This window comes from Macaca mulatta, chromosome X (assembly GCF_049350105.2).
Source record: "Macaca mulatta isolate MMU2019108-1 chromosome X, T2T-MMU8v2.0, whole genome shotgun sequence".
In the NCBI taxonomy this organism is placed as follows: Eukaryota; Metazoa; Chordata; class Mammalia; order Primates; family Cercopithecidae; genus Macaca; species Macaca mulatta.
Window position 1 is genome coordinate 23,884,273 of NC_133426.1, and position 26,478 is coordinate 23,910,750.

General features: G+C 42.6%; 2 long non-coding RNA genes across 2 annotated transcripts; both read left to right on the plus strand.

Moving 5' to 3' along the window:
* The first annotated feature begins 3,352 nt into the window (after window positions 1-3,352).
* Window positions 3,353-16,477, plus strand: LOC144338491 (uncharacterized). The gene is made up of 3 exons (XR_013412707.1): window positions 3,353-3,420; window positions 10,613-10,705; window positions 16,343-16,477. It is a non-coding gene; the product is annotated as an uncharacterized LOC144338491 (long non-coding RNA).
* A 2,028-nt stretch (window positions 16,478-18,505) lies between these two features.
* LOC144338492 (uncharacterized) lies at window positions 18,506-23,615 on the plus strand. Its single transcript, XR_013412708.1, has 2 exons — window positions 18,506-18,623; window positions 23,478-23,615. It is a non-coding gene; the product is annotated as an uncharacterized LOC144338492 (long non-coding RNA).
* Window positions 23,616-26,478: the final 2,863 nt, after the last annotated feature.

Below are 26,478 nucleotides of genomic sequence, written 5' to 3' on the forward strand. Positions count from 1 at the left end.
GCATATACAGATAGGAAGAAAATGGACCTTATTTTCATAGAACTTGAAGCCAGCGCAGTGATTCTTATCAAGAGATGTACCTAGTTGAGAATGTGCCTGTAATGTTTCTGATGAAAGTACATTGCGGCCAGGCGCGGTGGCTCACACCTATAATCCCAGCACTTTGGGAGGCTGAGGTGGGTAGATCACTAGGTCAGGAGTTCGAGACCAGCCTGGCCAACGTGGCAAAACCCTGTCTCTACTAAAAATACAAAAATTAGCCGGGTGTGGTGGCAGGCGCCTGTAATCCCAGCTACTCTGGAGGCTGAGGCAGGAGAATCGCTTGAACCTGGGAGGTGGAGGTTGCAGTGAGCCGAGATTGTGCCATTGCACTCCAGCCTGGGCGACAAGAGGAAGACTCTGTCTTGGAGAAAAAAAAAAAAAAAAAAAATGTATATATTGCATATGTAAATTCTCTTGGCTCTACTGTCAAGATATTTTCAAAGTCTTTAGTTCTCATCACTTCCACTGCTACCACCTTAGTCAAAGCCATCACTGGCTCTCACCTGGACTAGCGTTCTAATTCCTGCTTCTACACTTGCCCTGCTGCAGTCTGTTCACAACACAATAGTCAGAGTGCCTGTTTTTTAGCGAATACTACATACAACTCTGTGATAGTAAGGTGTAAAAGTTAGCCTTTTTTAGCCTCACAGAAATGGGGGGTATGAAGACAGACTAGCTGTGACATCTTCCAGGTGATTTTGAAGCTGACCTGGAAAGCCATCAGTACTTTCCTCCTCGTATCTAACTTCCAAAGAGGATGCCTGTGTGTGCTTGTTTTTGCAGAGGCAATGTGACTTTTATTCTAATAAGGATATGCAAATAACCACTCATAAAATCCCATTTCTAGAAAAACTTGATAGGGTGATGCTTCCAGTGAAATGGGTGATTTTCTGGAGATATATTTTGAAAATTTTAATTACCTAAAATGAAGCAGATAAAAGATTAATAACCATGAAACAGGTGATTCAGAAAGTACCCCTGCTGGGGCCGGGCACGGTGGCTCACGTCTGTAATCCCAGCACTTTGGGAGGCCGAGGCAGGTGGATTACCTGAGATCAGGAGTTCGAGACCAGACTGGCTAACATGGCAAAACCCCATCTTTACTAAAAATACAAAAATTAGCTGGGCGTGGTGGCATGCGCCTGTAGTCCCAGCTACTCAGGAGGCTGAGGCAGGAGAATCACTTGAACCTGGGAAGTGGAGGTTGCAGTGAGCCGAGATCATGCCACTGCGCTCCAGCCTGGGTGACAGCGAGACTCCATCTCAAAAAAATAATAATAAAAGAAATTACCTCTGCTGGCCGGGATGGAGGCTCATGCCTGTAATCCCAGAACTTTGGGAGGCCAAAGTGGGTGGATCACTTGAGATCAGGAGTTTTGAGACCAGCCTGGCCAATATGGTGAAACCTCGTCTCTACTAAAAATAGAAAAATCAGCCAGTCATGGTGGCGCAAGCCTGTAGTCTCAGCTACTTGGGAAACAGGCAGGAGAATTGCTTGAACCTGGGAAGTGGAGGTTGCAGTGATTGTGCCATTGCACTCCAGCCTGGGCGTTGCAGTGAGACTCTGAAAAAAAAAATTATTCTGTCCCCACTACTCAAACTTGGGAGAGAATTCTACACAAAAACAACAACAAAAACCCAGAAAAACTAGAGACCATTCTCACATACAAATATAAAGTCCATACTAAAATTTAATAAACCCAGCAGTGTATTAAAAATAACACATTGTGTATACAGGGATGTATTATAGGTTGAAAGAAAGTACCTTGGAGATGTGTTTGATACAGTTCAAAGTGATTTTTAAAAGAGATACCATGTAAAGGAAACTGAACTTAATGTGTGCTAAGCAAAGAACTTTCAGAATTATTTTCAGTGATGAGACATTGGAGCACAGTAACATCTTGCCATAATGTGATAGGTGAGGTAAATATTTCAGTTGGGTAAAATGGGTTATTGTAAGTTGATGAAATAATTAGGATGCAATTCAGAGCGTGAAAAGCAATCATTTGCATTATATCAGAATTCATCACCTCTGTTCTCATTAAGGCCTAAAACAAGAACGTCAGCTACTACTACAATTCTACAACATTGTTCTCTGGGGCTTAGCAAATGATAAAAGTACTGGGAATGGAAGAGACTGAATGTAAAATAGTTTACCTTATGGAGAGATTGAATGTTATTCACAAAGTGTAAGATAGTCCACGTAGAAAATACATCCCAGAAACTGAAAAACTGCTAGGACAGTTGAGTAAGGTGATAAAGTTCAAGATAAATATGCAAAATTATTTAATATTAGTTTCCTTATTCACCACACACACGCGCACATACACACACACACAAATCAAAATGTAATAGATGTAAACTACCCACGTATACATTTAACAGGAATACTCAAGATATGTATGAATAAAACATTTTGCTAAAGAAGATATGAATTATAAGGAAAATATTGGATGGGATCAATGTACAGATGACTGCCATTTTTTTCTACAAATTCAACATAATCCAGAAAGGCTTAAAAAAATTTTTTTTTTTTTTTTTTTTTTTTTTGAGACAGGGTCTCACTCTGGTACAAGACGAGGTAGAGCCTGGGAGTTTGAAACTAGCCTGGGCAACATAGGGAAACCCGGTCTCAAAAAAAAAAACAAAAACAAAAACAAAAATTGGCTGGGCGTTGTGGTGTGTGCCTGTAGTCCCAGCAACTCGGAAGACAGGTGGGAGGATCGCTTGAACCCAGGAGACAGGTTGCAGTGAGCCCAGATGGCGCCGCTGCACTTCAGCCTGGGTGACAGAGCAAGACTCCGTGTCTAAAAAAAAAAAAAAAAGGACGGGGGCGGTGCCTCGTGCCTGTAATCCCAGCATTTTGGGAGGCTGAGGAGGGCAGATGGCTTCAGGCCATGACTTCCAGACCAGCATGGGCAACATGGCAAAACTCCATTTAAAAAAAAAAAAAGCCAGGCATGGTGACACTGCCTGTAGTCCCAGCTACTCGGGAGGCTGAGGTGGGAGGATGGCTTGAGCCCAGGAGTGGAGATTGCAGAGAGCCTAGATGGCGCCATTGCACTCCAGCCCAGCCTGAGTGACAGCAAGAACCTATCTCAAAAACAAAAATATTAAAAATATTTATAATCAATGTAGGTGAGGATATATTACTGTTATATCTATCAAGATTTAAAATGTCTCACCTTTTGACCCAGAATTCATATCTGAAAATAAATCATAAATATTTGCTCATGTTCATAAAGATATATGTAGAAGGATGTTCATTCCAGTGTTGTTTACTTATTTTATTTTATTCCTGTATTGCCCAGGCTGGTCTGGAACTCTTGGCTTCAAGTGATCGTCCCACCTCAGCTTCCCAAAGCATTGGGATTACAGGTGCGAGCCACCAGGGATGGGCCCCAGCATTGTTTATTATAGCAACTATTGCAAGGCACCTAAATGTTAGTCAAAGGGAATGATTTAAAATATTTTGTGGTAAATTCATTCTATTATGAAATAAAGCAATGAGCTACCTTTGATTCAGCCTGGTTAAAATTAAAAGTGAAAATACTGGTCCCAAAAATATTTCTTGGGGATCACTGAGAGGAAATAATTTTTGACTTCAAGTGATTTGAGAATTCAAAATACAGTATTGATTATTGCTGACTCAACAAGAAGGAAGAGGAATGTAAAAGGAACACGCCCCACATCAGTATTAGCATTGAATCTGTTCGAATCACAACTTTATTTTCTCATACAGCGTCACAGGGAGAAATCTAACACTAACAAGTGAATTTGTACCACTTCTATAGTAGTGAAATTATACGTTAAAGTTAATCACTATTGAGCTGGTGTGTCCATTACAGTTTATTTTCTTAAAACACATGCTTTCTATCAAATATAAATTCCTTTTACTTTTTTTTTTTTCTTGAGACGGAGTCTCACTTTGTCGCCTAGGTTGGAGTGCAGTAGCGCAATCTTGGCTCACTGCAACCTCCACCTCCTGGGTTCAAGTGATTCTTGTGCCTCAGCCTCCTGAACAGCTGGGATTACAGGCAGGCACCACCACACCCAGCTAATTTTTGTATTTTTAGTAGATTGGGATTTCACTATGTTGGCCAGGCTGGTCTCAAACACCTGACCTCAGGTGATCCACCCGCCTCTACCTCCCAAAGTGCTGGGATTACAGGCGCGAGCCACTGCTCCCGGCCTAAATATAATTTCCTATTACAAGTGAACGTTGAGTAATATGTTCTCCACAAGAAACATACAAAGACTTAGCAGGAGGCCAGGCACGGTGTCTCACGCCTGTAATCCCAACACTTTGGGAGGCTGAGGCAGGTGGATCACCTAAGGTCAGGAGTTCGAGACCAGCCTGGCCAACATGGTGAAACTCCGTCTCTACTACAAATACAAAAATTAGCCGGGTGTGGTGGTGGGTGCCTGTGATCCCAGCTACTCCAGAGGCTGAGGCAGGAGAATTGCTTGAACCCGGGAGGTGGAGGTTGCAGTGAGCCGAGATTGCGCCATTGCACTCCGGCCTGGGTGACGAGGGAAACTCCATCTCCAAAAACAAACAAACAAACAAAGACATAGCAGGAATCATAACTGAGTATTATACTCCAAAAGAGATAACAATAAATCCTTTAAAAATAATATGTATACTGGGCTAGGGCCAGGCACGGTGGCTCAAGCCTATAATCCCAGCACTTTGGGAGGCCGAGGCGGGTGGATCACGAGGTCGGGAGTTCGAGACAAGCCTTACCAATATGGTGAAACCCCGTCTCTACTAAAAATACGAAAATTAGCCAGGTGTGGTGGTGCACACCTGTAGTCACAGCTACTCAGGAGGCTGAGGCAGGAGAATCACTGGAATCTGGGAGGTGGAAGTTGCAGTGAACAGAGATTGTGCCACTGCACTCTAGCTTGGGCAACAGAGAGAGACTCCATCTCAAAAAAAATAAATAAAATAATAATAATAATATGTATACTGGGCTGGGCATAGTGGCTCATGCCTGTAATCCCAGCATTTTGGGAGGTCGAAGTGGGTGGATCATTTGAGGTCAGGAGTTCGAGACCAGCCTGGCCAACATGATGAAACCCCATCTCTACTAAATACAAAAATTAGCTGGGCGTGGTGGCGCATGCCTGTAGTTCCAGCTCAGGAGGCTGAGGCAGGAGAATTGCTTGAACCTGGGAGGTGGAGGTTGCAGTGAGCCAAGATCGCGTCACTGCACTCCAGACTAGGTGACACAGCAAGACTCCATCTCAAAAAAAAAAAAAAAAAAAAAAGTATACCAAGAATGTCACAGTAGGAGTTTCAATGAGCCCAGAACACACTTTAGTGGTAGTAAGACGCAGAATATGCATAGCTCAAACTTAAACAAGACCTTTGTCTACTGCAAAATCTCCTAAGTCTTAGAGACCTCATCATTTGTAATCATCTTCAACTTTCTCCAAAGGGTTGCACAATTACAACAAAACCCATTAGTCCAGTGGTTGGCATTCTCAAAAGCATAACCCAACAGTCTTTTGCTTGTCTCAAAGTTTCTCATCAAATATGACTCATGGCCTATTTTTCTTTTTTTTTTCTTTTTCTTTTTTCTTCTTTTTTTTTTTTTTTTTTTGAGACGGAGTCTCACTCTGTCACTCAGGCTGGAGTGCAGTGGCGCAATCTCGGCTCACTGCAAACTCCACCTCCCAGGTTCACGCCATTCTCCTGCCTCAGCCTCCCGAGTAGCTGGGACTACAGGCGCCCGCCACCACGCACGGCTAATTTTTTGTATTTTTAGTAGAGACCAGGTTTCACCGTGTTAGCCAGGATGATCTCGATCTCCTGACCTCGTGATCCGCCCACCTCGGCTTCCCAAAGTGCTGGGATTACAGGCACTCATGGCCTATTTTTCAAAAATTATATTAGTCTTTTCAAAAGATCAATGCTATGGCTTGAACGTTCCTTCCAAAACTCATGTTGAAATTTAATCATTGTAACAGTGTTGAGAGGTGGGACCTTTAAGACGTGATTAGGCCGAGAGGGTTCTGCCCTCATAAATGGATTAATGCCTTCATCTCAAGCGTGGGTTGGTTGTCATGAAAGTGGGCTCCTGTTACCATGCGGCAAGAAGACCCTCACTAGATGCCAACACCATGCTTTTGGACTTTCTAGCTTCCAGAACCATGAGCCAAACAAGTCTCTTTTCTTTATAAATTACTCAGACTGTAGTATTCTGTTATAGCAGCAGAAAACAAAGACAACCAGTTTTTTATTTTGTTAAAGCCTCTCTATTGTACTTTTAACTTCACTGATTTCTTACCTTTCTCATTTCCTTTCTTCTACTTTATTTGGGTTTATCATGCTATTTTTTTTTGTAAGTACTTAATTCATTAATTTTCTTTTCTTTCTTTTTTTTTTTCCCTCTGACACAGGTCTCCCTCTTTTGCCCAGGCTAGAGTGCAGTGGCACAAGCAAGGCTCACTGCATACCCAGTGAGGTCCTCCCACCTCAGCCTCCCAAGTAGCTGGGACTACGGGTGCACGCCACCATGCCCGGCTAAGTTTTGTATTTTTTGTAGAGACGGGTTTTGTCATGTTACCCAGGCTGGTCTCGAACTCTTGGGCTCCAGTGATCCACCCACCTTGGCCTCCCAAAGTGTTGGGATTACAGGTGGGAGCCACTGCACCCAGCCCATTAATTTTCTTTTAGCCCTCTTTCTGGTATAAACATTTAAGGCTAAAGTTTCCCACTTGGTACTTCCTTAGCTGAGCAAATAAGACTTCATTTATTTAGGTATAATTTATATTCAATAAAATGCACAAATCTTGAATATTCATTTTGATGCATTTTGATAATTGTATACACCCTTGTATCCTGCAGCCTAAACAAGGTACAGAACATTTCCATCACCGCAGAGAATTCCCTTATCCTTCTACAATATGTTGTCTTTTGGCATCTGGCTTCTTCCACTTAAATTTTTTTTTTTTTTTTTTTTTTGAGACAGAGTCTTGCTTTGTCGCCCAGGCTGGAGTGCAGTGGCGTGATGTCTGCTCACTGCAAGCTCCACTTCCCAGGTTCATGCCATTCTCCTGCCTCAGTCTCCTGAGTAGCTGGGACTACAGGGGCCCGCTTCCACGCCCGGCTAATTTTTTTGTATTTTTAGTAGAGACGGGGTTTCACCATGTTTGCCAGGATGGTCTCAATCTCCTAACCTAGTGATCCGCCCGCCTCGGCCTCTCAAAGTGCTGGGATTACAGGCGTGAGTCACCGTGTCTGGCCTTTTTTTTTTTTTTTTTTTTTTGAGACAGAGTCTCACTCTGTCACCCAGGCTGGAGTGCAGTGGAGCAATCTTGGCTCACGCAACCTCCGCCTCCCGGGTTCAAGTGATTCTCCTACCTCAGCCTCCTGAGTAGCTGGGATTACAGGCGCGTGCCACCACGCCTGGCGAATTTTTGTATTTTTAGTAGAAACAAGGTTTCGCCATGTTGACCAGGCTGATCTTGAACTCCTGACCTCAGGTGATTTCCCCACCAAGGCCTCTGAAAGTGCTGTGATTACACTCTGAAAGTGCGGCATGAGCCACCACACCCAGCCACGTAAAACGTCTTTGAGATTCATCCATGTAGTAGCATGTCTCAATAGTTTGTTCCTTTTTATTGCTGAATAGTATTGTACTATAAAGAAATATCACATTTTTTTAATCCATTCACCACTTGATGGACATTCGGATGTTGCCACTTTTTGGCTATTAAGAATAATGCAGGCAGGGCGCAGTGGCTCCCTCCTGTAATCCCAGCATTTGGGAGGCCGAGGAGGGAGGATGACTTGAGCCTGGGAGTTAGAGACCAGCCTGGACAACATAGGGAGACCTCATCTCTATAAAAAAAAAAAAATGATAAGAAAAGAATAATGCGCTATAAACATTCACATGCAAGTCTTTGTGTAGTCATATTTTTTTAAAATTTAATTCTTTTTTTTTTTTTTGAGACAGAGTCTTGCTGCGTTGCCCAGGCTGGAGTGCAATGGCACAATCTCGGCTCACTGCAACCTCACCCTCCCAGGTTCAAGTGATTCTCCTGACTCAGCCTCCCAAGTAGCTGGGATTACAGGCATGCGCCACCATGCTCAACAAATTTCTGTATTTTTAGCAGAGACGGAGTTTCACCATGTTGGCCAGGCTGGTCTTGAACTCCCAACCTCAGGTGATCTGCCCGCCTCGGCCTCCCAAAGTTCTGGGATTACAGGCATGAGCCACTGTGGCAGGCCGTATGTTTTAATTGCTTTAAGTAGATTCCTAGGAGTGGAATGTTGGGTTGTGTGATAAGTGTATGTTAAAATTAGAAACTGCTAAACATTTGCAAAGTACCTGTGCTATTTTATTTTGTTTTGTTTTATTTTATTTTATTTTATTTGAGATGGAGTCTTGTTCTATCACCTGGGCTGGAGTGCAGTGGCATGATCTTGGCTCACTGCAAACTTCGCCTCCCGGGTTCAAGCGATTCTCCTGCCTCAGCCTCCTGAGTACCTGGGACTACAGGTGCCCACCACCACACCCAGCGAATTTTTGTATTTTTAGTAGAGGCAGGGTTTCACCATGTTGACCAGGCTGGTCTCGAACTCCTGCCCTCAAATGATCCACCCACCTCAGCCTCCCAAAGTGCTGGGATTACAGGCATGAGCCACCATGCCTGGCCAGGCTGTGCCGTTTTATATTCCCATCAGCAATGGAGCAGGGTTCTAGTTTCTCAATATCCTCTCTAATACTTGGTATTTTTTTTTTTATTACAGTCGTCCCCCCTTACCTGCAGGGGATATATTCCAAGACCCTCAGTGAATGCCTGAAAGAGTAGCTAGTACCAAATCCTATATATACTATATTTTTTGATGTGATAACCAAGATGGCTACTAGGGGACTAATTCGCAGATAGTATATACAGCATGGATATGCTGGACAAGGAGATGGTTCACACCCCAGGCAAGACAGAGTGAGATGGCATCATACTTTATCATGCTATTAAGAACAGCACACAAGGCCGGGCGCGGTGGCTCAAGCCTGTAATCCCAGCACTTCGGGAGGCCGAGACGGACGGATCACGAGGTCAGGAGATCGAGACCATCCTGGCGAACACGGTGAAACCCCGTCTCTACTAAAAAATACAAAAAAACTAGCCGGGCGAGGCGGCGGGCGCCTGTAGTCCCAGCTACTCGGGAGGCTGAGGCAGGAGAATGGCATAAACCCGGGGGGCGGAGCTTGCAGTGAGCTGAGATCCGGCCACTGCACTCCAGCCCGGGCGACAGAGCCAGACTCCGTCTCAAAAAAAAAAAAAAAAAAAAAAAAAAGAACAGCACACAATTCAAAATTATGAATTGCTTATTCTGGAATTTTTAATTTAATACTTTCAGACTGGTTTACCACAAGTAACTGAAACCTTGGAGATAAGGGGGATTACTGTATAACCCCCCTTTCTTTTGAGACAGGGTCTCACTGTGTTGCCCGCGCTGGAGTGCAGTGGCGTGATCTCGGCTCACTGCTACCTCCGCCTCCCTGGTTCAAGCAATTCTCCTGCCTCAGCCTCCGGAGTAGCTGGAATTACAGTCGCCCACCACCCCGCCCGGCTAATTTTTGTATTTTTAGTAGAGACGGGGTTTTGCCACGTTGGCCAGGCTGGTCTCGAACTCCTGACCTCAAGTGATCCGCCTGCCTTGGGCTCCCAAAGTGCTGGGATTATAGGAGTGAGCCACATTGCCCGGCCTGTATAACCCTTTTTTTTTTTTTTTTTTTTTTTTTTTTTTTTGAGACAGAGTCTCGCTCTGTCACCCATGCTGGAGTGCAGTGGCGCAATCTTGGCTCACTGCAACCTCTGCCTCCCTGGTTCAAGCGATTCTCCTGCCTCAGCCTTCTGAGTAGCTGGGATTACGAGTGCCTGCCACCATGCTTGGCTAATTTTTTTTGTATTTTTAGTAGAGACAGGTTTTCACCATGTTAGCTAGGGTAGTCTCAATCTCCTGACCTCGTGATCTGACTGCCTCGGCCTCCCAAAGTGCTGGGATTATAGGTGTGAGCCACCGCGCCTGGCCCTGTATAACCCTTTGAGTGGGTATGTAGTGGTATCTTGTGGTTTAAATTTGCATTTTCCTAATGACTAATGATGTTGAGCACTTTTCATGTGCTTCTTTTTTTTTTTTTTTTTTTTTGAGACGGAGTCTCACGCTGTTGCCCAGGCTGGAGTGCAGTGGCGCGATCTCGGCTCACTGCAAGCTCTGCCTCCTGGGTTCACGCCATTCTCCTGCCTCAGCCTCCTGAGTAGCTAGGACTACAGGCGCCCGCCACCGCGCCCGGCTAATTTTTTGTATTTTTAGTAGAGACGGGGTTTCACTGTGGTCTCGATCTCCTGACCTTGTGATCCGCCCGCCTCGGCCTCCCAAAGTGCTGGGATTACAGGCTTGAGCCACCGCGCCCGGCCTTTCATGTGCTTCTTAATAATTTCTGGAAGTTTTATAGTTTTGGTTCTATTGTAAGCTAATTTTTCAATGGTGTGGGGTAAAGGTCTGTGTTCATTTTTTAATTTTTATTTATTTTATTTTATTTTGTAGAGATGTGGTCTCACTATGTTGCTCAGGCTAATCTCAAACTCCTGGCCTCAAGTGATCCTCTCGTCTCAGCCTCTCAAACTGCTGGGATTACAGGTATGAGCCATCACACTCGGCCTAATTTTATTTTTAAATGGATGTCTAATTCTCCCAAAGCATTTGTTGAAAAAACTATTCTTTCCCCACTGGATTGTTTTGGCATCTTTATTGAAAATCAGTTGACGTAAGTATAAAAGTTAATTTCTTTAATTCTACTGTATTGATCTATGTGCCACACCATCTTGATTATTGTGGCTTTACAGGGAGTTTTGAAATTGGAATTGGGTAATGTAAATCCTTCAGCTTTATCTTCTTTTTTTGTTCAAAACTGTTTTGGCTATTTGAAGTCCTTCGAATTTCCATATAACTTTTAGGATCTGCTTGTCAATTCCACCCCCCCCAAAACAAAAACAAAAACAAAAACGAAAAAACCCAAACCTTCTGGAATTTTGTTAGGGATCACACTAAATTTCTAGATCCAGTTTGGAGGGAAGTACCATCTTGACAATATTGATTCTTCTAATTCATGAACATGGAATGTCTTTTAGTAGAGACGGGTTTCACCATGTTGGCCAGGCTGATCTCAAACTCCTGACCTCCAGTGATCTGCCTGCCTCAGCCTCCAAAGTGCTGGGATTACAGGCATGAGTTACCGCTCCAGGCCATGGACTGTATTTTTTTTTTTTCCCCAAGACAGAGTCTTGCTCTGTTGCCCAAGCTGGAGTACTGTGGTGCGATCTTGGCTCACTGCAACCTCTGCCTCCCAGGTTTAAGCAATTCTCCTGCCTCAGTCTCCCAGGTAGCTGGGATTACAGGTGCCCGCCACCACGCCTGGCTAATTTTTGTATTTTTAGTAGAGATGGGGTTTCACCATGTTGGCCAGGTTGGTCTCGAACTCCTGACCTCGTGATCCACCTGCCTCAGCCTCCCAAAGTGTTGGGATTACAGGCGTGAGCCACCATGCCTGGCCGAAATGTATTTCTTAAACAATAAGACTTGAAAGTTGAAATTACTCTCTGAACCATGGGCTGCAGAATGGATGCTGTGTTAGCAGGCATGAAAACAGTATTAGGGCTGAGTGTGATGGCTCACACCTGTGATCTCAGCATTTTGGGAGGCTGAGGTGGGAGGATCTCTTGAGCCCCGGAGTTCGAGACCAGCCTGGGCAACACAGGGAGGCTCCATCTCCACAAAAAATTTAAAAATTAGCCAGGCGTGGTGACATGGGCCTATAGTCCTAGCTACTCAGGAGCCTGAGGGGAGAGGATGGCTTGAGCACAGGAGATTGGGGCTGCAGTGAGCTGTGATTGTGCCACTGCACTCCAGCCTGGGTGACAGAGAGAGACGCTGTCTCAAATAAAAAAATTAATCTCCTTGTACATCTTCATAAGGGCTCTTGGGTGACTAGGTGCATTGTCAGTGAGCAGTAATATTTTGAAGGGTTTTTTTTTTTTTTTTTTTTTTGAGACAGAGTTTTGCTCTGTCACCCAGGTTGGAGTGCAGAGGCATGATCTCTGGGCTCACTGCAACTTCTGCCTCCTGAGTTCAAACGATCCTCCTGCCTCAGCCTTCTGAGTAGTTGGGACTACAGGTGCATGCCATCATGCCGGGCTAATTTTTGTATTTTTAGTAGAGACAGGGTTTCACCATGTTGGCCAGGCTGGTCTTGAACTCCCGACCTCAGGTGATCCACCCTCCTGGGCCTCCCAAAGTGCTGGGATTACAGGCGTGAGCCACTGCGCCTGGCTGAAAGGGATTTCAAAAAAATGAGCAACAGGTCTTGACATTGGGCTTAAAATATTCAGTAAACCATGCTGCTAATAGATGTGCTGTCATCCAGGTTTTGTGATTCCATTTATAAAAAACAGGCAGAGTAGATTTAGCACAATTCTTTAGGGCCCTAGGATTTTATTTTATTTTTTAGAGATGGGGTCTCACTCTGTTGCCCAGGCTGGAGTGCAGTGGCATAATCATACCTCACTGCAGCCTGAAACTCCTGGGCTCAGGGAATCCTCCTGCCTCAGCCTCCTGAGTAGCTAAAGTTACAGGCATGCTCCATCGTGCCTAATTTTTTAAATTTTTTGTAAAATTGGGGTCTTGCTATGTTGCCTGGATTGGTCTCCAAACTCCTGGCCTCAAGGGATCCTTCTATCTTGGCCTCCCAAAGTGCTGGGATTATAAGCATGAGCCACGACACCAGGCCCAGGCCCTAGGATTTTTGAAATGGCCAGAGCGTTGGCTTCAAGTTAATGTCATCAACTATTAATACATTAGCCCCTAGGACAAGAGAGTCAGCCTGTCCTTTGAAGCTTTTGAAGCCAGGCATTGACGTCTCTCTAGCTATAAATGTCCTAGATGGTATCTTCTTCAAATAGAAGACTGTTTTGTCTACATTGAAAATAAATCTGTTGTTTAGTGTAGTCACCTTAATCAATTAGCTAGATCTGGATAACTTGCTGCAGCTTCTAAATCAGCACTTGCTGGTTCACTTTGTACTTTTTTGTTATGGAGATGGCCTCTTTCTTTAATCCTCATAAACCAATTCCTGCTGGCTTCCAACTTTCCTTCTGCAGTTTCCTCACTTCTCTCAACCTTCATAGAATTGAATGGAGTTTGATTTAAGGAAATGCTGTAACTGGTTTGATCTTTATCCAGACCACTCAAGCTTTCTCCATATTAGCAGTAAGGCTGTTTTGCTTCTTATCATTCATGTGTTTGCTGGAGTAACACTTTTAATTTCCCTCGAGAAGGTTTCCTTTGCACAACTTGGCTGACTGTTTGGCACAGGAGGCTTAGCTTTTGGCCTGTCTTGGCTCTCCAAGTTTAATCATTTCTTGGCTTCCTCACTAAGTTTAATCATTTCTACCTTTTGATTTAAAGTGAGAGATACGTAACTCTACCTTTCACTTGGACATTTAGAGGCCATCGTTGGGTGATTAATCGGCCTATTTTCAATATTGTTGTGTTTCAGGGAATAAGGAGGCCCCAGGAGAGGGCAAGGGGTGGCCAGTGGGTGGAACGGTCAGAACACACATAACGTTTATGGGTACATAGACATGGTTCCTGGTGTTCCAAAACAATTACAGTAGTGACATCAAAGATCACTGATCACAGATCACCATAACAGATATAATAATAATGAAAAGACTTGGAATATTTTAAGAATTACCAAAATGTGACCCAGAGACGTTAAGTGAGCACACGCTGTTAAAAACGTTGGAACTGATAGACTTGCTTGACGGAGGGTGGCCACAAACCTTTCATTTGTAAAAAATGCAATATCTGCAAAGTGCAATCAAGCAAAGTGTAATAAAATGAGGCATTCTGCATAATTTAGATTTTCTATTGCTTGTTGAGTTAATTTTGGTAATTTGTATATTTTCAGGAATTTATTCATGTCATCTAAGTTTTCTAATGTGTGGGTGTAATATTATTCATAGAATGCCTTTTAATCCTTTTATGTGAAGTGTAGGTAGTTCTGTAAGCTTTTGTTCCTGATTTTGGTAATTTATGTCTTCTCTCTTTTCTGTTTGATCTGTTTGTTTTTTTTTGAGTCATGGTCTCACCCTGTCAGGCTGGAGTGCAATGGCACAATCATAGCTCGCTGTAACCTGAAACTCCTGGGTTCAAACAATTCTCCTGCCTCAGCCTCCCAAGTAGCTTGGACTATAGGTGTGTGCTGCCAAGCCAGGCCCTCTTCTTTTTTTTCTTTTTTTTTTTTGAGACGGAGTCTTGCTCTGTGCCCCAGGCTGGAGTGCAGTGGCACGATCTCAGCTCACTGCAAGCTCCGCCCCGCCGGGTTCACGCCATTCTCCTGCCTCAGCCTCCTGAGTAGCTGGGACTACAGGCACACGCCACCTCGCTCGGCTAATTTTCTTGTATTTTTCGTAGAGACGGGGTTTCACCGTGTTAGCCAGGATGGTCTCGATCTCCTGACCTCGTGATCCGCCCGCCTCGGCCTCCCAAAGTGCTGGGATTACAGGCTTGAGCCACCGCGCCCGGCTGCCAGGCCCTCTTCTTGATTTTTTTGTTTTTTTTTTTAGATGGCAGAGTCTCGCTCTGTCACCAGGCTGGAGTACGGTGGTGCGATCTCGGCTCACTGCAATCTCCGCCTCCCGGGTTCAAGCAATTCCCCTGCCTTGGCCTCCCAAGTAGCTAGGACTACAGGTGCCCACCACCATGCCTGGCTAATTTTTTTTGTATTTTAGTAGAGATGGGGTTTCACCATTTTGGCCAGGATGGTCTCAATCTCCTGACCTTGCGATCTGCCCGCCTAAGCCTCCAAACATGCTGGGATTACAGGCGTGAGCCACCGTGCCCGGCCCAGCAGAGGTAATTTCTGAATCACCCTGCCCAGCGCAGTGGCTCATGCCTGTAATCCCAGCACTTTGGGACGCCGAGGCAGGTGGATCACGAGGTCAAGAGATCGAGACCATCCTGGCTTACACGGTGAAATCCCGTCTCTACTAAAAATACAAAAAATTAGCCTGGCGTGGGGACGGGCACCTGTAGTCCCCAGAGCTACTCGGGAGGCTGAGGCAGGAGAATCGCTTTAACCCGGGGGTGCGGAGGTTGCAGTGAGCCGAGATCTTGCCTCTGCACTCCAGCCTGGGCAACAGGCGAGACTCCGTCCCAAAATAAATAAATAAATAAATAAATAAACAAACAAACAAACCTTTTTTTTTTTTTTTTTTTTTTTGAGACGGAGCCTTGCTCTGTTGCCCAGGCTGGAGTGCAGTGGCCAGATCTCAGCTCACTGCAAGCTCCGCCTCCCGGGTTCACGCCATTCTCCTGCCTCAGCCTCCCAAGTAGCTGGGACTACAGGCGCCCGCCACCTCGCCCGGCTAGTTTTTTGTATTTTTTAGTAGAGACGGGGTTTCACCGTGTTAGCCAGGATGGTCTGGATCTCCTGACCTCGTGATCCACCCATCTCGGCCTCCCAAAGTGCTGGGATTACAGGCTTGAGCCACCGCGCCCAGCCTAAACAAACGTTTTAAAGGAGATAATTGTGGATTCACATGCTGTCCTAAGAAATCATATACAGCAGGGATCCCCAGCCCTGGAGTGCCAGACCCTTACTAGTCCTTGGCCTGTTAGGAACCTGGCCGCACAGCAGGAGGCGAGCGAGCATTAGATTCTCACAGAAGGGAGAACTCCCTGCATTCGAGGAATCGAGGTTGCACACTCCTTATGAGACTCTAACTAATGCCTGATGATCTGAGATGGAATAGTTTCATCCTGAAACCACCCACCCCCTATCTGTGAAAAAATTTTCTTCTACAAGACAGGTCCCTGGGGCCAAAAAGGTTGGGTATCGCTGATAAGGAGGGATCCCATGTACCTTCTACACAGTGTCCCCCAGTGGTAACATCTTACAAAACTGTAGTACCATAGCACAACCAGGATGCTAACATTGATACAGTCAGGATACAGGACTGTTGCATCACCAAGGATCCCTCATGTTGTCCTCATGTAGCCACGTCTGTTTTCTTCCTACCTCACTTCTAGCAACCACTATTCAGGTCTCCATTTCTGTAATTTTGTCATTTCAAGAATGTTGTATAAATTGAACTATAACTTTGGGATTGGCTTTTTTTCCCCACTCAGCATAGTTCTCTGAAGAATCATTCAAATTGTTGTGTGTATCAATAGTTTAATAGTTTGTTCTTTTTTTTTTTTTTTTTTTTGAAATAGGGTCTTGCTCTGACCCCCAGGCTGGAGTGCAGTGGCGCAGTCTCGGCTTACCGCAACCTCTACCTCTGGGACTCAAGCGATCCTTCCACCTCAGCCCCTCAGAATAGCTGGAAGTATAGGCACATGCCACCGCACCCGGTTAATTTTTTGTAAGTTTTGTAGAGGTGGGGTCTTGCCATGTTGCCCAGGCTTGTTCCTTTTTTTTTTTTTTTTCTGAATAGTATTCTGGATGTACTGTAGTTTAACGATTCACCTATTGGAGGACCTCTGGGTTGTTTACATTTGTTGCCTGTTACAATAAAGCTGTGGTATTCAGCTTAATTAAGCAAGATTAAATACATGTATAAAAAAGTAAAGCTGCTATAAATATTCATATGCAGGTCTTTGAACTTAAATTTTCAGTTCTCCTGAATAAATGTCAAGCAGTACAATTGCTGGGTTGTGTGGTAGTTTTAGTATTTATTTATTTCTTCCTGGTAACTCACAGAAAAGGTAATTTTAGTTTTTAAACATGTTTAGTTTTTAAAGAAACTGCCAAACTGTTTTCCAGAGTGGCTGTACTTTTTAACATTCCCACCAGCCATCATCACCTTTTATTTTGGCCATTCTGATAGGTGTGCAGGTGTGCAGTGATACCTCATTGTGATTTTAACTTGCATCTCTGTAATGGCTATGATATTGAATGTCTTTTCATGGGCTTATTTGCCATCTGTATATCCTTTTTGATGAAATGACTGTTCATGTCCTTTTCTCATTTGGTAATTGGATTATTTACTTTTTTACTGTTGAGTTTTGAGATTCTAATTCTTTGTCAAATATGTGATTTGCAAATATTTCCTTCCAGTCTGTAGACTGACTTCTTATCCTCTAAACAGATTCTATTACAGCAAAATTTTACATTTTGATGAAGTTCAACTTACCCACTTTTCCTTGTATGATACTGTGGGTGTTAAATCTAAGAACACTTAGCCTGGCCCTAGATCCTGAAGATTTTTTACTTTTCTTTTCCCTAAAGTTTTATAGTTTTATGTTTTACATTTAAGACCATGACCCATTTTGAGTTAGTTTTTGTATAAGGTGTGCAGTTAGGTGGAGTCTCATTTTTGCCTATGAATGTATAATTTCTGTAGCACCAGTTATTGAAAAGGCTTTTTGTTAAAAATCAGTTGGGTGTATTTGTGTGGGTCTATTTCTGGGTTCTCTAATCTGTTCCATTGATCTGTGTCTGTTCCTTTGCCAATATCACACAGTCTGGATTACTGTATAATAAAGCATGAAATCAGGTTGACTTATTCTTTCCCCTTTATTCATTTTTTTCAAAATTAATTTAGCTAATCTAGTTCCTTTTACTTTCCATGTAAATTTTAGAATATGCTTGTCTGTATCAATAGAAAAATCTTGCTGGGATTTTGATAGGAATTGTATTACACCTGTATATCAATTTGAAAAAAATTGACATATTTTCTATGTTGAGTTTTCCCATCCATGGAAATGTTTCTCCATTTGTTTAGATCTTCTTTTATTTATTTCTTTTATATATTTTTTTGAGACAGAGTCTTGCTCTGTTGCCAGGCTGGAGTGCAGTGGTGCAACCTTGGCTCACTGCAACCTCTGCCTTCTGGGTTCAAGCGATTCTCCTGCCTCAGCCTCCCAAGTAGCTGGGACTACAGGCGCGTACCACCACGCCCAGCTAATTTTTGTATTTTTAGTAGAGACGAGGTTTCACCATGTTGGCCAGGATGGTCTCGATCTCTTGACCTCGTGATCCGCCTGCCTCAGCCTCCCAGAGTGCTGGGATTACAGGCGTGAGCCACTGAGCCCAGTTTCTTTTATTTTTTTAATTAATGTTTTGTAGTTTTCAGCATATAAGTCCTATACATGATTTGTCAGATTTATACCTGTTTTATTTTTTTTTGAGCAATTATAAATGATAATCTTCTCTTCTTTCCTCTCTTCTCCTCTCCTCTTCTTCTTTTTTTGTTTTTTGTTTGAGAGATAGGCCCTCATTCTGGTGCCCAAGCCAGAAGAGCAATGCTGTGATCTCGGCTCACTGCAACCTCCACATCCCAGCTTCAGGCGATTCTCTTGCCTCAGCCTCCCAAGTAGCTGGGATTACTGGTGCCCACCACCACGCCTAGCTAATTTTTGTATTTTTAGTAGAGGCAGGGTTTCACCATCTTGGCCAGGCTGGTCTCGAACTCCTGACCTCAAGTGATGATCCACTTGCCTCAGCCTTCCAAAGTGCTGGAATTACAGATACGAGCCACCGTGCCTGGCCAAGGTATTGTACTTTAAATCTCGTTGTCCATGTGTTCATTGCTAATGTATAGTAATGCAGTTGATTTTGTATGTTTATATTATATCCTGTGACCTTGCTGGACTCACTTATTAGTTCTAGGAGTTCTTTTGTGGATTTTCTACATAGATAATTATGTCATCTGTAAATAAGGACAGTTTCTTTCCAATTAAGATGGCTTTTATTTCCCCCCCCTTTTTTTTCTTTTCAATCTTGCTGCATTGGCTAGAATGTCCAGTATTATGTTGAAGAAGGTAATGAGAGGGGACATCCTTGCTTTGCTCCTGTTCTTTTTTTTTTTTTTTTTTGAGAAGGAGTCTCGCTCTGTCGCCCGGGCTGGGGTGCAGTGGCCGGATCTCAGCTCACTGCAAGCTCCGCCTCCCGGGTTTACGCCATTCTCCTGCCTCAGCCTCCCAAGTAGCTGGGACTACAGGCGCCCGCCACCACGCCCGGCTAGTTTTTTTTGTATTTTTTAGTAGAGACGGGGTTTCACCGTGTTAGCCAGGATGGTCGCGATCTCCTGACCTCGTGATCCGCCCTTCTCGGCCTCCCAAAGTGCTGGGATTACAGGCGTGAGCCACCGCACCCGGCCAGCTGCTCCTGTTCTTAGGGGTAAAGAATTCTGCCTTTCACCTGTAAATATAATGTTAGCTATAAGTTTTCTTGTAGATATCCTTTATCAAGTTGAAGAAATTACCCTCTGTTCCTAGTTTTCAGAGAATTTTTATCAGGAATGGGTGTTGAATTTTGTCAAATGCCTTTTCTGCATCAATCGATATGATTATGTGATCTTTCTTCTTTAGCTTGTTAATGTGGTGGCTTACTTTGACTGATTTTTGAATATTGAGCCAAATTTTCATCCATGGAAAAAACCTTACTTAGTCATGGTATATGAGCCTTTCTTTCTTTCCTTCTCTCTCTCTCTCTTCTTTCTTTCTTTCCTTCTTTTCTTTCTCCTTCCTTCCTTCCTTCCTTCCTTTCTTCCTTTCTTTCTTCCTTTCTTCCTTTCTTTCCTTTCTTTCCTTTCTTTCTTTCTTTTTGATGGAGTCTCGCTCTTGTTGCCCAGGCTGGAGTGCAATGGCGCAATCTCGGCTCACTGCAACCTCTGTCTCCGGGGAGGTTCAAGCTCCTGCCTCAGCCTCCCAAGTAGCTGGGATTACAGGCATGCACCACCATGCCTGGCTAATTTTTTGTATTTAGTAGAGATGGGGTTTCACCATGTTGGTCAGGCTGGTCTCGAACTCCTGACCTCAGGTGATCCACCCGCCTTGGTCTCCTAAAGTGCTGGGATTACAGGCGTGAGCCACCGTGCCCGGCTAGTGTGTGATTCTTTGAAAAAAAAAAAATACATATTGTGGTAAAATACACATAGCATAAAATGTCCAATTTTAGCTATGCAAAGTGTACAATATGACATTAAGTACTTTCACAATGTTGTGCAACCATTACCACCATCTAATTCCAGCACATTTTCATCACCCCAACAAGAAACCCTAGACTCATTGAGTAGTCACTCCTCATTCTCATTCCCCTCAGCCACTGAACCACTAATCTGCTTTCTGTTTATATGGATTTGCCAACTCTGGATAATTCATATAAATGGAATCATACAATATGTGGTCTTTCGTGTCTGGTTTCTTTCACTTAGCATAATGTTTTCAAGGTTCATCTATGTTGTAGCATGTGTGAGTACATCATTCCTTTTTGCAATTGAATAATATGCCATATTTTGTTTATTTATTCATCTGTTGTTGAACATTTGGGTTTTTTCCATGTTTTGACTATTGTGAATAGTGGTGCAATGAACATTCCTGTACAAGTTTTTGTTTGAACACCTGTTTTCAATTCTTTTGGGTATACACCTAGAAGCAAAATTGCTGGGTCGTGGTAATTATATGTTTTAACTTTTTAAGAAACTTCCAAAGTATTTTGCAAAGCTGCTACAGCATTTTACATGGGATTTTTTTTTTTTTTTTTTTTTTTGAGATGGAGTCTCACTCTGTTGCCGACTGGAGTGCAGTGGCGTGATCTCGGCTTATTGCAACCTCCGCCTCATGGGTTCAAGTGATTCTCCTGCCTCAGCCTCCCAAGTAGCTGGGATTACAGGTGCCTGCCACCACGCCCGGCCAATTTTTGTATTTTTTGTAGAGACAGGGTTTTGCCTTGTTGACCAAGCTGGTCTCAAACTCCTGACCTCAGGTGATCTGCCTGCCTCAGCCTCCCAAAGTGCTGGGATTACAGGCGTGAGCCCCCACGCCCAGCCTCTTACATGGGATTTTTTTTTTTTTTTTTTTTTGAGACGGAGTCTCGCTTTGTCGCCCAGGCTGGAGTGCAGTGGCCGGATCTCAGCTCACTGCAAGCTCCGCCTCCCGGGTTTACGCCATTCTCCTGCCTCAGCCTCCCGAGTAGCTGGGACTACAGGCGCCCACCACCTCGCCCGGCTAGTTTTTTGTATTTTTAGTAGAGACGGGGTTTCACCATATTAGCCAGGATGGTCTCGATCTCCTGACCTCGTGATCCGCCCGTCTCGGCCTCCTAAAGTGCTGGGATTACGGGCTTGAGCCACCACGCCCGGCCCTTACATGGGATTTTTAAGAGTAAGAATTCAATTTCCTTAAGATATATAGGACTATTGAAATTATGTATTTCATATTGGGTGCATTATTAGTTTGTGTCTTTAGGTGAATTGGTGCACTTCATCTTAGTTGTCAAATTTTTGGCCAAGTGCAGTGGCTCACACCTGTAAATCCCAGAACTTAGGGAGGCAGAGGCAGGAGGATAGCTTAGCCCAGGAGTTCGAGACCTGCCTGGGCAATATAGCGAGACCCCGTTCTCCACAAAATGGTGGGGGAAAAAAGACAAATTTTTCTGTGTAGAATTGTTTGTGGTATTCCCTTATCCTTCGATGTCTACGGGGTCTCTGGTGATATCCCCTGTTCCATTCCTGATATTGGTAGTTTATGTCCTTCCTCTCTCTCTCAACTATCTTGCTAGAGGTTTGTAGATTTTATTGGTCTTTTCCCAAGAACCCAGCTGTTTGTTCTGTTGACTTTTCTCTATTTTTTTTTTTCTGTTTTCACATTGGTTTCTGATCTTATCTTTATTATTTCCTCCTTTCTGCTTTATTGGGGTTTATTTTACTCTTATTTTCCTAGGCTTTCCTATCGGGAGCTTAGATTATTGCTTTGAGATATTTTTTCCCCTCTTAATACTGCTTCAGCTAATGTTCTACCAATAATTGCTATTGTATTTTCACTTTCATGCAGTTCACTGTGTTCATTTTTATTTTGATAAAGGTGATTAATTTTTCTTTCCAGTTTTCCCAAAATATGTAATGTGTTTACCTTTTAATCTGTGATAAAAAAAATATAACATAAACATTGGCTATTTTAATCATTTTTGAGTATACAGTTCAGTAGTTCTAAATATATCCGCCTTGTTGCTGTGAAACAGATCTCCAGAACTTTTTCATCTCGCAGATCTGAAACTCTATACCTACTAAACAACTCCCCCTTCTCTCTTCCTCTTAGCCCCTGGTAACCACCATTCTGCTTTTTATTTCTATGAATTTGACTAATTTAGATACCTTATTTAAGTAGAACCATACAGTATTTATCTTTTTAAATTTACTGTATTTTAAAAGTTTCCCTTGAAATTTCCTCTTTGATTCATGGATTATTTAGAAGTGTGTTTAGTTCCCATATGTTTAGAGATTTTGATTTCTAGTTTGATTCCATTGTGGTCAGAATACCACACACTCTGTATGATTTCAGTTCTTTTAAATTTATTGAGACTTGTTTTATCACCTATGATATGCTCTATCTTGGAGAATGTTTCATGTCTACTTGAAAAGAATGTGTTTTCTGAACTGGATGAGTGGAATGTTCTAAAATTGTTAGTTAGATTGAGTTAGTTGATAGTAGTATTCATTTTCTATTCCTGTTCTAACAAGTTGCCACAAACTTAGTGGCTTAAAACAACACATACTTGTTATCGTATAGTTCTGGAGGTCAGAGGTTTGCAATCGGTCTCACTGGGTGAGGGGAAGATGTTGACAAGGCTGCATTCTTTTCTGGGTGCTGTAGGGGATTTTCTTGCCATTTCAGCTTCTACAAGCTGCTCCGCATTCCTTGGCTTATGGTCCCCTTCCATCTTCAAAGTCAGCAATAGGTTGCTCATGTCGTTCTCACATTACATCACTCTGACATTCACTCTTCTGCCTCCCTCTTTTACTTCTAAGGACCCTCGTGATGACATTGGGCCCACCCAGATAATCCAGGACAATCCTTCCACCTTGAGATCTTTAACTTAATCACATCTGCAAAGTCTCTTGTCATGTAAGATAACGTATTCACAGGTTCTGGAGATTAGGATGTGGATATTTTGGAGGGACTATGTCTACTACAATAGTGTTCAAATTTTCTCTCTATGCCAGGCACAGTGTTACATGCCTGTAGTCCCAGCTACTCCGGAGCCTGAAGCGGGAGGATCACTTGAGTCCAGGAGTTTGAGACCAGCCTGGGCAACATATTGAAACTCTGTCTTTTTAAAAAAACTTTTTAAAAAAGTTTTCTTCTTAAAAAAAGTTTTCTTTTCACTCTATTATCAAGAATGAAGTATTGTAATCTTTGCCTATTGTTGCTGATTGTCTATTTCCCCTTTGAATTCTTTCACTTTTTGCTTCATGTATTCTGAGACTCTCATTAGGTATGTATCAGTGTATAATTGTTATATCTTCCTGATGTATTGAACCTTTTATCATCATGAAATGTACCTCTTTGTCTCTAGTAGTATTTCTTATCTTAAAGGCCATTTTGTCTGATTTTGCTGTATATACAGTCTCAGCTAGGAATGCGCTTGCTGCAACCACAATGGCAACCCCAGGCTAAGGGAGATGTATATCATCCCTTCCCACCCTTTGCTGAGATCGTCACTTCCTCTGACTGTGCTACTGTGCATGGGCATTACCCACTGTTCCCAACTGAGTGAGACCACTTTGACTACCTCACAGCCAACCCAGCCTTAGCAGAATCTTCACGCTAATGGAGCTGGAATCTGGGAGAGGCCCCAGAGAAGAACACTGCAGACTCCCACCGTTCTTGCACAAAGTTCAGCAATTTTTCAGGCATGACCACTTCTCAGGTCATTGTACAATTGTTTTTTGTCGATTTTGTCCATCTTTGTACTTACTAGTCCTGCCTCTACTACAGTGTTATTTTTCAAATAGATTTCTTTTTCCAGATTAAGGACATTTCCTTTTAATTCTAATTCTCTTAGAAGTTTTTTCTTTAAAAAAATTATTATATAATTATTATATATTATATATTATTTATTATAAATTATATATATTATATAATATACAATTATTATTTATTATATGTTATTTATATTAATTATTAATATTAATTATTATATAGTTATATAATATAATTATATATTATTATATGTTATATAAATTATATATAAAATTATATATAATATATAATTACATAATATTTTTAAAATATGATATGATATATAATATATTATATACAATTGATATAATATATAATATAAAAATTATATATAATATAAATATATATAATACATGTCATATAACATAACATATGATATAATATACATATTATCTATAACATAACATAATATATAGCATATATAATATATATTATATAATATATAGCATAAACCCTGTCATTAGTAGAGATGGGGTTTTCACTCCGTTAGCCAGGATGGTCTCGATCTCCTGACCTCATGATCCACCCACCTCGGCCTCCCAAAGTGCTGGGATTACAGGCGTGAGCGACCGTGCCCAGTCAATAATAATAATTATTATTATTATTGAGACTGAGTTTCGCTATTGTTGCCCAGGCTGGAGTGCTATGGCATGGTCTCGACTCACTGCAACCTCTGCCTCCTGGGTTCAAGTGATTCTCCTGCTGCAGCCTCCCAAGTAGCTGGTATTACAGGTGCCCATCACCATGCCTGGCTAATTTTTGTTTTTTTAGTAGAGACAGGGTTTCACCATGTTGGCCAGGCTGGTTTCAAACTCCTGACCTCAGGTGATCCGTCCACCTCGGCTTCCCAAAGTGCTGGGATTACAGGCATGAGCTACTGTGCCTGGCCTTAATTATTATTATTTTTTGAGACAGGGTCTCACTCTGTCACCCAGGCTGGAGTGCAATGGAACGATCTCGGCTCACCGCAACCTTCACCTCCCAGGTTCAAGCGATTCTTGTGCCTCAGCCTCCCAAGTAGCTGGGACTGCAGGCGCACGCCACCACACCCAGATAATTTTTGTATTTTTAGTAGAGACAGGATTTCACCATGTTGGCCAGGCTGGTCTTGAACTCCTAACCTCAAGGTGATCCACCCACCTTGGCCTCCCAAAATGCTGGGATTACAGGCATGAGCCACTATGCCTGGCCTGTTTTGTTTCAAATAATGAGTGTTTGTCTCTTCTTTATCTCACGAAATGATTATATTTTCCCTTTAATCTATAAAATATTTTGCTAGATTTTCCGATGTTGAACCCTTCTTGATGCATTCCTCATAAAAGTCTACTTAGTCATAACACATTACTTTTTATTTTTATTTATTTATTTTTTGAGACAGGGTCTTGCTCTGTCACCCACCCTGGAGTGCAGTGGCACAATCTCGGCTCACTGCAACCTCCACCTCCCAGGCTCAAGCGATCCTTCCACCTCAGCCTCCCAAGTAGCTGGGACTAGAGGTGTGCGCCACAACAGCTGGCTAATTTTTAAAAATGTTTTGTAGAGAGGTCTCACTATGTTGCCCAGGCTGGTCTTGAACTCCTGGGCTCAATAGATCCACCTACCTCAGGCTCCCAAACTGTTAAGATTATAGGCGTGAGCCACTGTGCCTGGTGTATTATTTTTATTAGAGATGAGGTCTGCTAAAATTCGGTTTGTTACTATTTTTGTTGTTGTTGTTGTTGGAGTTGGGGTCTTGCTATGTTGCAACAGCTGGTCTCAAACTCCTGGGCTTAGGGGATCCTCCTGCCTCAGCCTCTAGTTAGCTGGGACTACAGGCACGCACCACTGCATCCGGCTTGTTATTTTATTTAGAAGTTTTGCATGCATGTTAATAAGTGAGATTGGTCTAAAACATTATTTTTTAACACTGTTTTGTGAATTTGATATTAAATTTGTATTAGCTCATAATATGGGCTGAGTAAATTTCCCACTATTTCTGTTTTCTGAAATATATTATTTCATAATAATTTAATATAGAGAGATTATCTTTCCTTTGAAGGTTTGGTAAGACTTTTTAGTAAAACTGTGTGGGCTTGATATTTCTTATCATGAGAGGTATTTGATTATCAGTTCCTATTTTGGTAATCTGTATTTTTCTTGAAATCTTTCCATGGTATCTTAGTTTTCAAATGTTCTGGGCCAAGGTTGTTCACAATGTTCTCATATGTTATTAAAAATCTCTACTGTTATCATTTGTTATATTTCCTTTCTGTTCCTATTATTGTTTATTTTCTCTCTTCTCCTTTCTGATGATCAGACTCGCTGGAATTTTTTCCTTTTTCTTTTTTAAATTAGAGATGGTGTCTTACTCTGTCGCCTAGTCTAGGGTACAGTGGCGGGATCATAACTCACTGTAGCCTTGAACTTCTGAGCTCAAGTGATCCTCCTGCCTCAGGATCCTGAGTAACTGGGTTTATAGGCGACAGCCACTGTGCCCAACAATTTTTTCTATTTTAGTAGTTTTGTCAGAGAACAAAATTTTGGTTGTACTGATTGCCTTTTTCTTTCCTTTCTGTCATTAATTTCTGCTCTTATAGACTTTATACCCATCTTTCTACTTCTTTGGA